The sequence below is a fragment of the Euprymna scolopes genome, chromosome 10, assembly GCF_053919585.1.
Source record: "Euprymna scolopes isolate OS-2025 chromosome 10, ASM5391958v1, whole genome shotgun sequence".
NCBI lineage: Eukaryota > Metazoa > Mollusca > Cephalopoda > Sepiida > Sepiolidae > Euprymna > Euprymna scolopes.
Window position 1 is genome coordinate 112,249,637 of NC_136491.1, and position 12,936 is coordinate 112,262,572.

Below are 12,936 nucleotides of genomic sequence, written 5' to 3' on the forward strand. Positions count from 1 at the left end.
GATATATACTCCCTGTATGGAGGAGGGAGGGGTATAAGCAAGAAAGTAGAAAACAAAACAAAAAACAACAACCAAACAGCAGGCTTCATATTCTTGGGAAAAATACAGTATAATCTGGTTTATGGGGAATAATGTGGTTCACTTGTTTATTAATTAGAAAATAAAAAATGGAAAATGATTTCATGAAATCAAAAATAAATTCAATTTATGAAAATAATAGAACTTATTGTAAATAAAATAAGAGGCAAATGTGTATTTCAACGGCGTAAATTATTTGAATGACAATGAAATAAAACACGAAAAAATTTAATTTTTATTATTTTTTCAACATTTTTTATTAGACTAAATGTGCAACAATCAAGGCCGCAACATTTTGAAATTTTGGCCTTTCTAAGGCTTGCCAGATTGGCCTTTTTGAGGCCAAATTTGACCTTTTTTATGCTCTTGCGTGGACCATGGTTCCATGCAAGAGCGTAAAAAAGGCCAAATTTGGACTCAAAAAGGTCAATGTGGCAAGCCTTAGAAAGGCCAAAATTTCAAAACAAGATGGCGGCCTCCATTGTTGCACATTTAGTCCAATAAAAAATGTTGAAGAAATAAAAATTACATTTTTTCGGGTTTTATTTCAGCCTTAGGGTCTAATAATGTGTTTTATATAAAAATAAATAATTTTTATAATTTTTTGTTTGTCAAATAATTTAGGAAAATTTCTGAAAATTTGGAAATTTTAAAAACAGACTAAAAATGATATTAAATCTGAAATATATAATGCCACAAATTTTTAATTAAAGAAATCATTTTTATATACCCATTCAACATTTTGGCATTTGGTGAAAGGGATGCACTCTGTGACCGGCCTTTCTCAGGACGCTTGCCCTCTGTCTTTCATTATCATCATCATAATTCCTTTCCGGCAGTCACCTCCACTGCCCTCATGGAGCGTGTTTGGCCGGCATCCGACAAGCTAGGCTTCGCAACTCCATCAAGAAAAAAAAGTTTTTGACATAAAATATTTTGATTTGTATTTTTCTCTTTTAGGGAAAAATATATTTTCCTTTCCAGATAATTAAAAAGCGACAAGTTTTTATCAACTGAAAAATTACCAAGCTCAAGGACTCACAGAAGAAGGGTAATTTGAGATATTTTTCTGTAAGATACAAAAATTTAATTTGCTGACCTGGGTGACAGACAGTAAAATTTTGTTCGCGAACTCCATGAGAAAACAATTAAGGAAGACTTCTACTGAGATTCCTTTCTCTTCAAAAAAAGAAAAAAAAAAAAAAAACCATTAATACCAGCATTTATCCCGTGTAGGAAGACACGGCCTTCTGAACTCTGGGAATACAGACGTAAAAATTATTTTATTTGTATCCTTAAAGCTTAGCGTAGTCACCAAAGCGGCTTTTTGGTTTCGATTAATCTCCTTTGAATTTATAGCCTTCACAAAGGAAAAATATTTTACGGCTTTTTTCCTATTTAAAGTCAAAAGGACTTATTTTGTTGTGGTTCCCATTCAAGGAAAACCCCTTTTTATTAAAAGAAAGACTGAACTTCAAACAAAGATTTAAAAGAACTATTTTCTGTTTTTTTATGTTCCTTTCGGGTTTGTGCTACTATACGCATAGATTCAAAAACAAAAAAAAAATAAATAAAGGGTCCAAAAACAAATACATAACGAATAAATGTTATCAAAGGCAAGATAAGTTACTTTTCTACTTATCTGCAAAAGTTTTTAGTGGTTTTACTCGCTTTAAAATGTGAAATCTTTCAAAAATCATACAGTGTTTATCAATATATTTGAAAAAGAATAATGGCGGCGTGCTCACTGTTGAATAAGGTAAGTTTGAGCTACATTGGGTGGCCAGACTTGTCTAGCATTGTACCTTCAGCACAGTGCGCATGAAGTAAGGATCGTCTTCACTGCCTGTCTGCCTTTTGGCACCCAGTAGCCACAACGTCTCAGTTCCGCTAAAGTGGACGCAATCCCTAAGTGCAGGCACCTAGCATGTGCATCCATTATGAAAAGCTTGGTAATCGGGTGACTCTTGCCAACAGAATAGGGTGTTTAACCTCCCTGCTAAAGTGGAGAGACCTACCAATTCTGCCACCTGACCTGATTAGACCTTCATCATCAATAAACAAATCAAGGTCTCGCACCAACCCAGGTACCGTCTTGCCCGAGGGATCTAACAAAAAATCCAGTTCCTCAGCATATACCTGGCGTTGCATCGTCTGCATAAGCAAAACTGCTGCCAGTTTTTCACTGTCAACTTCTAACTGATGCAACCGATTGATAAATTTCAGGACTAAGGAAGTCATTCTTAAGAGTTTATTAAATGAAGAGAACATTTCCAGGGACAGAACAGTAGGTGTTCCCTCTCCATGGAGGATCGCAGCATTCCAAGATGCACAAGCTATACCTTGGCTGCGTTTGTTGAGGCATGGTAAGTCTTGAGTAGCCCATGGAGTGGTGCCGCCACTCAACCAACCTGGACCATAGCACCAGAATTGGAAGCAGGTTTTAAACCTTTCCAGCGTCGTTCCCCTTGTGATCAAATCAGCGGGGTTCTCTGCCGTTGGAATGTACCGAAATGAGGGATACAAGCTGAGAGTTGCTTCCAATTCAACGCTCATCTGCTGGATATCCTTTAGCCTATTTTGGGCAAACAGATTCTTGCTCGTGATGGTCCCTGAGATAAGCCAAGAGAGGACCACTTGAGAATCTGTGGCCACGTGAATCTCAGAAGGAGTGAATCCTCCAAAGTTTCTTAGAATTGTAGGCAGGCACTTCATGGTCAGGAACACAGCCATGAGCTCCAGAGTAGGAAGTGTTTTCTTTTTCAAAGGAGCCACCCTCGCTTTGGCAAATACCAAACAATATCGACACTTCTGAACCACATATGCTGCGAACCCATAGACTTCCGGGGAGGCGTCAAAAAATAGGAAGAGTTCGCCAGGTTCACTTTCACCGAGTGCCTTACGGGGAAAGGAAATGGTCCCCAATCCAAAAAGATCTGAAGAAAGTTTCTTCCATAAGGAAAAAAATTTAGGTGGAACCAGCACATCCCACTCTAATCCTTTCTCCCAAAGCTTGCTTAGCAGAATACAACCTCGCAATGAAACAGGCAAGCACAATGATAAAGGATCATAGACTCTTGCGGTCTCCCCGAGAATTTGTCTTTTAGTAGAATCATCAGGGTTGCACTTAACCGCAGCCAGTCGAAGGGTGTCGGAGAGAGGACAGTACCGATAACCAAGTACCTTTTCCCAACCACTGCCATGAACACTCAGTGTACCATGCTCCTCCATCTTGCTTCGAATTCCTACATGGTCAGAATTGCAAGACTGTAGTTCAAAACCTCCTTGATGTAACCGCTCCTGAGAGAGAGTGTATAATCCACGCAGCTCCTCTGGACTATCACTAGACATGATGAGATTATCCACATAAAAGAGCGATTTTCCATCATAAATCTGCAGTTATCCATGGGAAACATGCATGATACTGGAGAACATAATTTAAGATAAAAGGACTGGAAGCAAACCCAAAAATGATTGTGTTGTACTTAAAACAACGTAGTCGTTCACCATCCTTCAAAAAAAAAATATCTGTTCTTATCTGATTCCAGCTCCAGTCGGATCATCAAAAAGGCCTTCTTGATGTCTGCCAACACATGATTATTGGAGCGGAAAGTGAGTAGCAAATCCAACAGGTCACTTGTTAAGTTTACTCCCTGGTAAGTAGCTTCATTCAAAGATGGAGAGTCCCCAACCTTGAGGCTACAGTTGAATACTGGCCGAATTTTTGTGGTCGTAGTTGGATCCGATTTCACAACCGGTCTATGCGGAATCCAAATAAATTTGTTAAATCTCTGAGGAGGCACAAAAATCTCCTCTATTATACACTCCCATTCCTGCTGCTGGAAAACCTGCAGATAGTCCTGGTAAAGCTGTTTCCTCTCCAAGTTTCGCACTACATGTTCTAATATGCGCAAGGTGACAGCATGATTGGAGGGGACACGCAATATTTTATCTTCCTCCCAGGGTAACTGGACGTAATATTTGTTGTCTTTAAACAAAATGGATTGTTAGAAGAGCACAATCTGTTAATCCTTGTTCTGTTATTCCCAGCGACTCAACCCCGAACATTTTCTCTAACCCCCTTTGCACATCACTGTCGGGGAAAAAAATCACCAAGTGGATCCTCATACTTGCTCTGTGACTCCAGCACAAAACAAAGGTGAGAGGGGTTGACTTCAGCTGTTAATGCTAGAACAGAATTGAAGGTAAGGCTCTCTGGGTTTGCATCCAGAGAATGGTCCAAATCAAGGAACTGCTTAACCTCACCAAAGAGAACCAGTTCTGTTGGAGTAATAAAGGCTTGTCCATACAAACAAGGAACCAGTTGGAGAGTTCCCAAGCTTTGAATAAAATCCAATCCAATTAGTCCATGAATTGGAATGAAGTTTGTGCCACTCTCAAATCTACCCGCTAGGGGGCAATTATGACGTTGGAACCCATCTAAAAGAGTGTCTAACTCCTCAATGTGCAGATATATCCAGATCCTCCTGTACTAGTACAGGAAGAGAATGTGGCGAATGAGATCCAGCACTCACCTCCAATTTTACTTCCCTAAAGTGCCTATTACAGTCTCCAAGTATGGTAGTCAATTTTAATTCGCAATCCAGACCAATGGACGCAAAAGGACCAAGGGATTCTAACACCTTACCCGACAGATAAGTCCGGCCACTGCCAGTGTTCAACAAACAGTTGGCGGAAACCTGGTTGCCATCCTTGCCAAAGGTAACATACAAAACACGGGGGAGGCATGAGAAGTTTCCACCTGGAGTGCGACAAGAGAAGTTAGCCTGAAGTGAAGAATCCCTTCGAGAGGGACCAGGTCTTGGCCTAGATGAAATATCCCCCAATCACCCCCGACTAGTATTAAGGGTGGAGCCAGGGAGCTCGTCTCCCTTGATGAAAAGACGTTTAACCGTTTCCCTAGTATCCTGCAAAATGGACGACAAGGTGGGGATTCTCTTCCCAGAAATTTGAATCAGCTCCCCTCGGACCTCTCTGGGGAATTTGGAAACGAGAATCTTCGCCATAAGTCGAGCCCCTGAAGAATGGTCCTTAGAGAAAGAACAGTCAAATGAACCTTCCAGCTCTGCCAGAAGAGAGGTTGCTTTGGTAATGAAGTTCGTCAGAGTGGTATAACCTCTATCTCGTTTATAGGTGAAGTCCAAAATGTCTTGGAATATGTGGTCTATTATTTCATCCTCATCAAGGTATTCACTCTTCAGGACAGAAAGGGCCACCTCATAATTTCTATTGCAAATAGTTATATGATTGATGAGCAACAAAGGTTGACCGGACAGCAAACACTTCAGGAAATTCAGTCTTTCGGCATCGTTAGCCATGCTGGCAACACAATTTTCAAATCTTGATAGGAAATTCCTGAAACTCATGCGGTTGGATTGCATCTCCAACCCATCAAAGGTAGACCCAGTAATCTGAAGCCGAGGCGGCTTCACGATAAAAGAAGACGCACCTCTTTCAATTCCAGGGGAACATGGAGCAGAACTAATGGGCTCAGACGTAGTAGGGAGGAACTTGATTTTGAGCTGCTCAAGTTCCCTTCTGAATCTCAGGGTACGTGCCAGAGATTCTTTCTCACTTTGAACCCAGTCCTCCTCCTCCTCAGATAACAGCTGAATCTTGCTAACACATATGTCAACTTCAGTCAAATATTCGGTAACAGATTTCTGCAATGCAGCAAATGATTTACTAGAAAGTTCATCTTCCATGTGAGCTATCTCCAGAATAGTTCTGATTTTGGTCCATAGAAGAGAAATTCTTTTCTGTAAATCTGTCTTGCTTCTATCCATATTAGTAAAGATTTCTTCTGCAAAATGTGAAAAAAAAAATTAATTTTCCCTTAAAATCCAATGACTGCTCAGTCGAGGAAAGGAAGCAATGTGCACCTACCTTAAGTTGCAAAAGAATTGCCCCCTTCCGCGACGTGACAGTCTGTTAACAATTTCTAGCCAGCAAAACTGAGGTAATCAAAGGGTAGCCTTCCGGCACCAGCCACAAATGCATCTGAAAAAAAAACTTGACCACTAGGCAGAATCTCTCTTTAAATAACCAAAAGGTCATGTGATTAACTGTCACCTGACCTGGGGGGGGGGCTTTAAAAAGGCAGAGAAGGCAAGGCAATCTGTTTTTAAGTGCACACCGCTCTCCCTCCCTCTCTTGAGCAATCATTAATCCCCCCCTTTTTTTTTTCACAGAGTCTAATAATGTGTTTTATATAAAAATAAATAATTTTTATAAATTTTTGTCTGTCAAATAATTTACGCCGCTGAAATACACATTTGCCTTTCCTTTTTTTTTCTTTTTTATAATCTGAAACTTAAGTCTGTAATCGATAATATTAACAGGAAAAAAGTGAAAATTGTGGAATTTAGAGAGGGGCACTCTCGACAACATCCGCCTAATAAATTAATTAAATTAAAAAAATAATTACAAATCAGAAATTACGTAATATGTCTCACGTCGGGAAACTAATTAAAAATGTTTCAGCCGATAAAGAAGTTACGTCGTTATAAAAAATCAAGATGAGAATAGAATAATATAAATAATGCATCCTCATCTCAAAACTTACGAAACACACACGCACCTGCGTGAGTGCGTGTGCTTATAGTTTACCAACATGATGTCGAACTTGGAAACCTGGACCGGTTCAGTTAAAAATTCGGTAAAACTATACAAACACCGTGACAGCGAATTAACCCTACCCCTAACCCTAACCCCTAACCCTAACCCTAACCCTAAACCTAACCCTAAACCTAATCCTAACCCTAACGCTGTCACGGTGTTTGTATAATAATACCAAAAAAAAAAAATGATAAACAACAACAAAAAAATGTATGCGCAAAATTTCCAACTGTAAAATAAGAAACGCTAAAATGTACACAATACATAACAAACCTTTCAAAGATGATAATCTTTTCAGTGCTTAAGGAAAATCAGTTTTCAGCAGTTTCTTTTCGTATGCTATCGTGAGTAGACGGTGTCAAACTAAAAAAGTCTACTCTTATTAATTATTCCGTTATGTAATGAAGACGTGGAATGTTTGCTAAACCTACCCGGTAAGAGTTCTGTTACAAATACATCATTTCCACTAACAATGTTTAAAAAAAAAGGTACGAATCCATATATCCTCTCTCTAGCTATGTATCAAAGAGAAGAGGCCTTGATTGCGCAATAAGTAAAACCTATAGGAAAAGGAAACACTGAAATAAAACTTGTCTTTCTCCGCCGGGGTTCAGATCGATCTACTATTTTACAAAAGGAATTGCGCGTGCGCGTGTGTAGAAGTTCGTTTCCTATGGACTCCCAACGGATGAACTGATTTTTTAAAAAGTGTTACTCTAAGTTACTTGATGTGTCTGGGAGTGTTCTTGCATAGGTTTTATATCGGAATGCGTCTGATAAGTATCAAAATCGATAATCGAAAAAATCCGATTAAAGAAGAAAGTTCGATTTTGACCAAAGTTAACACTTTTATACAGCCTACCATCACAAGTGCATTTCATAAGTTTTATCACCGCACAAATAGAAAAGCCCAGCCTATAAAATCAACTGTAAATTCTTTTACAAGACAGGGGGGCTTTCAAAATGAATGTTTCTTTTTATAGAACAACTGAACCAGACTTTTGTACATTTAATTTTAATTTAAATGATAATGTAAAAATAATTTTATAAAATCAACAATTGGTTCTTTGATAAGACGGGGGCGCTTTCGAAATGAATGTTTCTGTTTGGAGCACAAGTGAACCATGATTCTTGACTTTTGACTTTAAAATTTGTTCAAGCCATTAATAAAATCAACAGTACTTCTGCATTTATGAATCTGCGAGTTTCATGAAGTTACTCAGGTGTGTCCGGCAGATGACGGGAAGAAATATTTTTTATTCACTTATATTTCCTTTTTATATATACCAATCCTTATTTAAGAAGCTTGTGGAAACATGAGAATTGGCAGCCAATCTGATGTTAACGCATCCACCATGAGAGACAAAATAAAAAATCGTCGTTTGCACATGGCTCCACGCATCGCTTCCGCTTGGGAAGAAAAAATAAGATAACCACAAAAGAATTATCAACCAATGGAAGAGCTCCGTGCCTAAAATAAAGGCCTAAAATATCACAGTCACTGGGAGCCGGTTTGCCACTATAAAATGAGGGGACCAAAAAGGAGGGAGAGGAGATTCGCCCTGCTGCATCAGTGAACACACAGACGGATTCTCCCACCCGACCTAAAGAGATGAAGAAGAAAAAAAAATAAGGCACCAGTGAACTGAAGCCGACTACGCTCTCATGTTATGGGCCAAAACGCCTTCAATTCTAAACAATGCCTAATTCACACAAACCAAAGAAAGAAAAGGAGAAAAACTTAGGAGGCGAAGACACCGTGCTGCTAGCTGTTGATGAAAGAAGTCGCCGCTTTCAAGTTAAAAGCCAGGACACATATCACCGATAATAGCACGACCGGCCACCCACTTACCACCCCCATTGTCCGAAAAGATAAGTATGCTTACGAACATTCATTCTTTGTTAAATTATACAAGCCTACAAAAGTTCATTCCTTATCAATGCATACATACCTACAAACATCCTACGAACACTTTACCTCTTCTAATTAAAACTGTCATTAATAAATAAAACCGGTTCTCAACCTTCAATATTCGTCTGTCCTTAATTGCATGGAGTCAGATTCTACATACTTCCAACGTTGTCAATTAAATGTGTTCTTTGTTGTGACCTCTATGGCCTCATTTCCTTCACCCCTTCACCATCTATAAACCAACCAAAAAAACCTCCGGGCCATAAGCTCAATGTAATTACAGAGCATATAATGACAAAAGTCTATATTCCAAATTTCATGATGTTGACCATCTTACTTAAAAGTGTAAATGTCAACTGAATTAAAGGAATAAATTGTAAGATAGTCAACATCATGAAATTTGGAATATAGACTTTTGTCATTTATTCATTATATATATATATATATATATATATATATATATATATATATATATATATATATACACACTAGCATTTTAGTCTGGCGTTGCCCTGGTGTTTGAGGTGTATGTTGAGCAAAAAAAAAAAAAAAAAAAAAAGAAAAAAAGCGGTCAATTTTTTTAAACTTTGACCCCTATTATGACCCCTTAACATTTATTGTTTTGGGCTCAAATTCAAATCAAGTTACTAAGTTAGATCCATGTCCAAGGAATCTATATCTAAAATTTCAAGTGTTTAGACCCAAAATTGGCAGGAGTTTGGTGGAGTTTTCAAAGGTCAAATCATTGAACTTTGACCTGTTAACAGCCAAATTTCTGGCCGAAAACTGATTACAAAGATTTTCCCAAATCTCAGTACCCTGTACATAAAATTTCGAGTCTGTAGACTGAAAATTGACAGAGATTTCACTTTATATATATATCTATAATATAAAGCTGTGTGTGTGTGTGTGTGTGGTCACGAATAGGCTCCTATATGGTTGACTATTTTAAAAAACTGATTACATATAATGATAGAAAATGTATCGAGACACAGGAATGGGTATGTTTGATCTGGCAGAATGGTGGTTCATTAAAATTGTGGGGTCTGCGTTCACGCCTGGTCCACAAAGTATGGAAATAAAGAATAAATTAAAAAAAACGTTTACAAGTGCTTTTGATATAGATGTACATAAGAATACTTTAATAAGTATGTTTTAACTTAAATAGGGATGGTATAAGAAAATTGTGGGGTCTGCGTTCGCGCCTGGCCTCCATAGAATGGAAATAGGCACAAACTTTAATAAAGACTTTTCAAATCTATCTGCTTAAGTATACTTTGATAATTATGTTTCAGTTTGAAGAAATATGGTATAAAATTATGGGGTGTTCGTTCACGCCTGATCTCCATAGAATGGAATATGTCACAAAGTTTAACAAGGTTTTTTAATATAGATCCACAAAATATTGTGATAAGTGTTTCAGTGTGAACAGGTACGGTATAATAAATTATGGGGTTTATCTATTTTATTTTTACTTTCATCATATTTTGCTTTGGTTTTGATACCCCCAAATTCGAAGCTATCTCTTTACAACCCTTCCTTTTCATAACCTATCATACTTTCATAAATCAGAGTCCATTTTCTGTAGGCTGTTTTTGAACCCAGTCAACGATGGGTACTTTTGCTAGTAATATATATATACGTTTTTATTACCGTATCTTGCTCTACAACAGTATTGAGCACTTTCTTCAGTTTTTATTAATTACCATCTCCACTATATATATATAAGAGAGAGAGATAAGACAGAGATACATATCTAGTAGGTATGAGCAATAATGACGGAGAAAAGATTGGAGGATTGGTTTTGAAAGCTGGCTTATCATACTTCTTTTGTAGGTTTCCAACTACTTTTTGGCTGTATTTGAAAGATTAAAGCCTAAAAGGAAAAAATATTTGTACACATAAAAATAAAAAAAGTTATACTGAAAATGTTTTCACGGTGACATTCGGAAACTGACAAGGTCAACTAAATTTGGAAGTTTAAATAAATTCATTGTAAAAATCCCTTGAATGATAAACATTAGTTTTTTGGGGTCTATTTCAAAGATAATTAGTAAAGTAAAGTCCTAAGATATTGAATTAAATAATAAAAAAGGTACCTTCTTGGTACAAAAAATAGCTTAATTACCCCCCCCCCCTCCAGTAAGAGATTCTGACTTTGCACAAGCAAAAACACACAAAGTCATCTAAGAATACTTTCTACGGAAGCCCAAAATGTCAGAAAGTCAAAGGGCTGTCTGAAAATGACGTCAAGTAGTTGAAGAGACGTAGAGAGTGCTAGTTTTCTTTTTTCTTTATTTCCCAGCCGTGCATCTGTGCATTGCTATCGTGAACGTTTTTTTAATTTGATTGTTTTTTTATGTTTCTGCTTTTAAATAATAAAAAAAAAAATTTTAAGATTATATAAAAATGATGTTATGCTGAAAGTTACATGTTCAGTCAAGCAAGGAAATTATTAGAATCTTACATATAAAAATTACGCAAAACATTTAGACAGACAGACAGACAGATATATATCTAGATAGATGTTTACTTTATCTCCTGTCCCTTAACCACCTTCTTCTGATGAAGGAATGATATATGAATAAAATTGATATCGTCTCTGAAACGATCGTACACAAATCTAAGTTGTTATTGTTTTGAATTCTTGCATTATTTCCATTTACCTCCTATTTTTTACTATATATAACTAAAGTATTTATTTGGTGCAGATAGATTTCTGGCTTACAGAAAAATAATTTAAAAATTTGTTTACAATTTATTATTATTATTAGCCTGAGTGACCAGCGTTGCCCAGGTGTTTGGAGGTGAGTGTTGAGCAAAAAAAAAAAAAAAAAAAGTTGTAGTAGGCAGGCAGGCAAGCTCAAACCCGTGACGGGAAGGCGGAAAAGAAAGTGGAGGTGTGTGTAAGGGTGTTGGTTTAGCAAAAAAAAAAAAAAAAAAAAAAAAAAAAATAGTAGTAGTAAGCAGGCTCGAACCTGTAACGCGCAAGAGGAAAAAAAGGTGACCCCCCCCCCAAAAAAAAACAGTCTTACCGCTGTGCCTACCACTGTGTAATTATCAAAGTTATGTATTACCGAGAAATACACACAGACACACATATTTCCCAATTCCCCAATAGTTTTAAAGATGAAACTTTTCTTGGAAACGATTTTATGTTAGTATGGTTAAGTGCCATTTCCAGGAAATACAGACGAAACGAATAGTAGTAAAAAAAATTGCGTTCAATCTTACATAAGAAACTAGAATGCTTATTTAGAATTTAACCGACTTTTAAAAAAACTAAATTGCAGAATTCTTTATCATATATGTACCTGTCACGGAATGAAGATGTCATATTCCAAAAATCAAGTAACTTGATTGAGTAGTTTTTTTATATATAAAAAATTTCTTTTTATGATTGTTAGCAATTTTAATAGTAATCTGTATCCATTAAAAGACCTATTGTGACTCGATCGAGTTGTTTCCCTTGAATTATAAAACGTGGTGGATCAAAACCCCACATTTTGCTTAGTCATTAAAATTTGATTGTTTAGTAAAATATAAAACTTCTTGATCAATTTACGTCATTTTTGGAATATGACATCTTTGTTTCGTGACGGGTACCAACATTCAACTTTTTAAAAGATTTTTACTATATATTTTAAAAGATTTTTACCATATTTTTATTTTGAAAAAAGATTTAATTCTAAATAAACAATGAAATTAGTCATGTTTAAATATTTTTTTAAAATATGATTTGTAAAAAAAATTTCGCTTTGCTTATTTTATTTTTGATATCAATAAATATTAGGTTAATCTATGTCTATATAAAATTGAGCTTTTCATCACATTGATAATAAAAACCTACTTTTTCTATTTAAAAATTGTTAAAATGAACTTCTTAATATACTCAGTCATGGATATACGAGCGACTCAACGGGTAACGAATTTGCATATTTTTTGAAAATCGAACTTGAATTATTTATTTTTTGTGGTTTCTGATTAGATGATTGGTTTCATTTGACTATTATGCTCAGTTCTATTTATGTATAGTTTCTACATTATGCATAATTGGGTATCATTTAGGGTGCAAATGTTCTAGCACACACAAATGTATATAACTTTTTGGCCTACAGATTTGAAATGTAGGAGACTTAGACCTGTGGAAAAAAATTGATTTGGTTTTTAGCTATAAAAAAAATTAAACAAAAACAAAACTCACTGCTCAGGGGTCAAATTGAAAAAAAAAACAAAAAAAAAAACTTTGACCTGGCAAGTTGACTAAACCTATTATTTCTAAGCATGCACAAGTGCACATTTATACT

General features: G+C 36.4%; 1 protein-coding gene across 6 annotated transcripts in view; it reads right to left on the reverse strand.

Moving 5' to 3' along the window:
- The window catches only part of LOC145286217 (kynurenine aminotransferase-like), a 96,964-nt gene that overhangs the window by 49,117 nt on the left and 34,911 nt on the right, over nt 1-12,936 (reverse strand). The window contains exon 1 of one of the 6 annotated variants that reach the window (XM_080135025.1): nt 7,149-7,347. The exons of 3 other annotated variants lie outside the window; for them this stretch is intronic. The gene's annotated coding sequence lies outside the window, so the exon portion shown is untranslated. Of the gene's footprint in view, nt 1-5,985; nt 6,095-6,990; nt 7,348-12,936 lie in introns of those variants that run through there. 2 more of the 6 variants (XM_080135022.1, XM_080135024.1) reach the window with 2 other exon arrangements.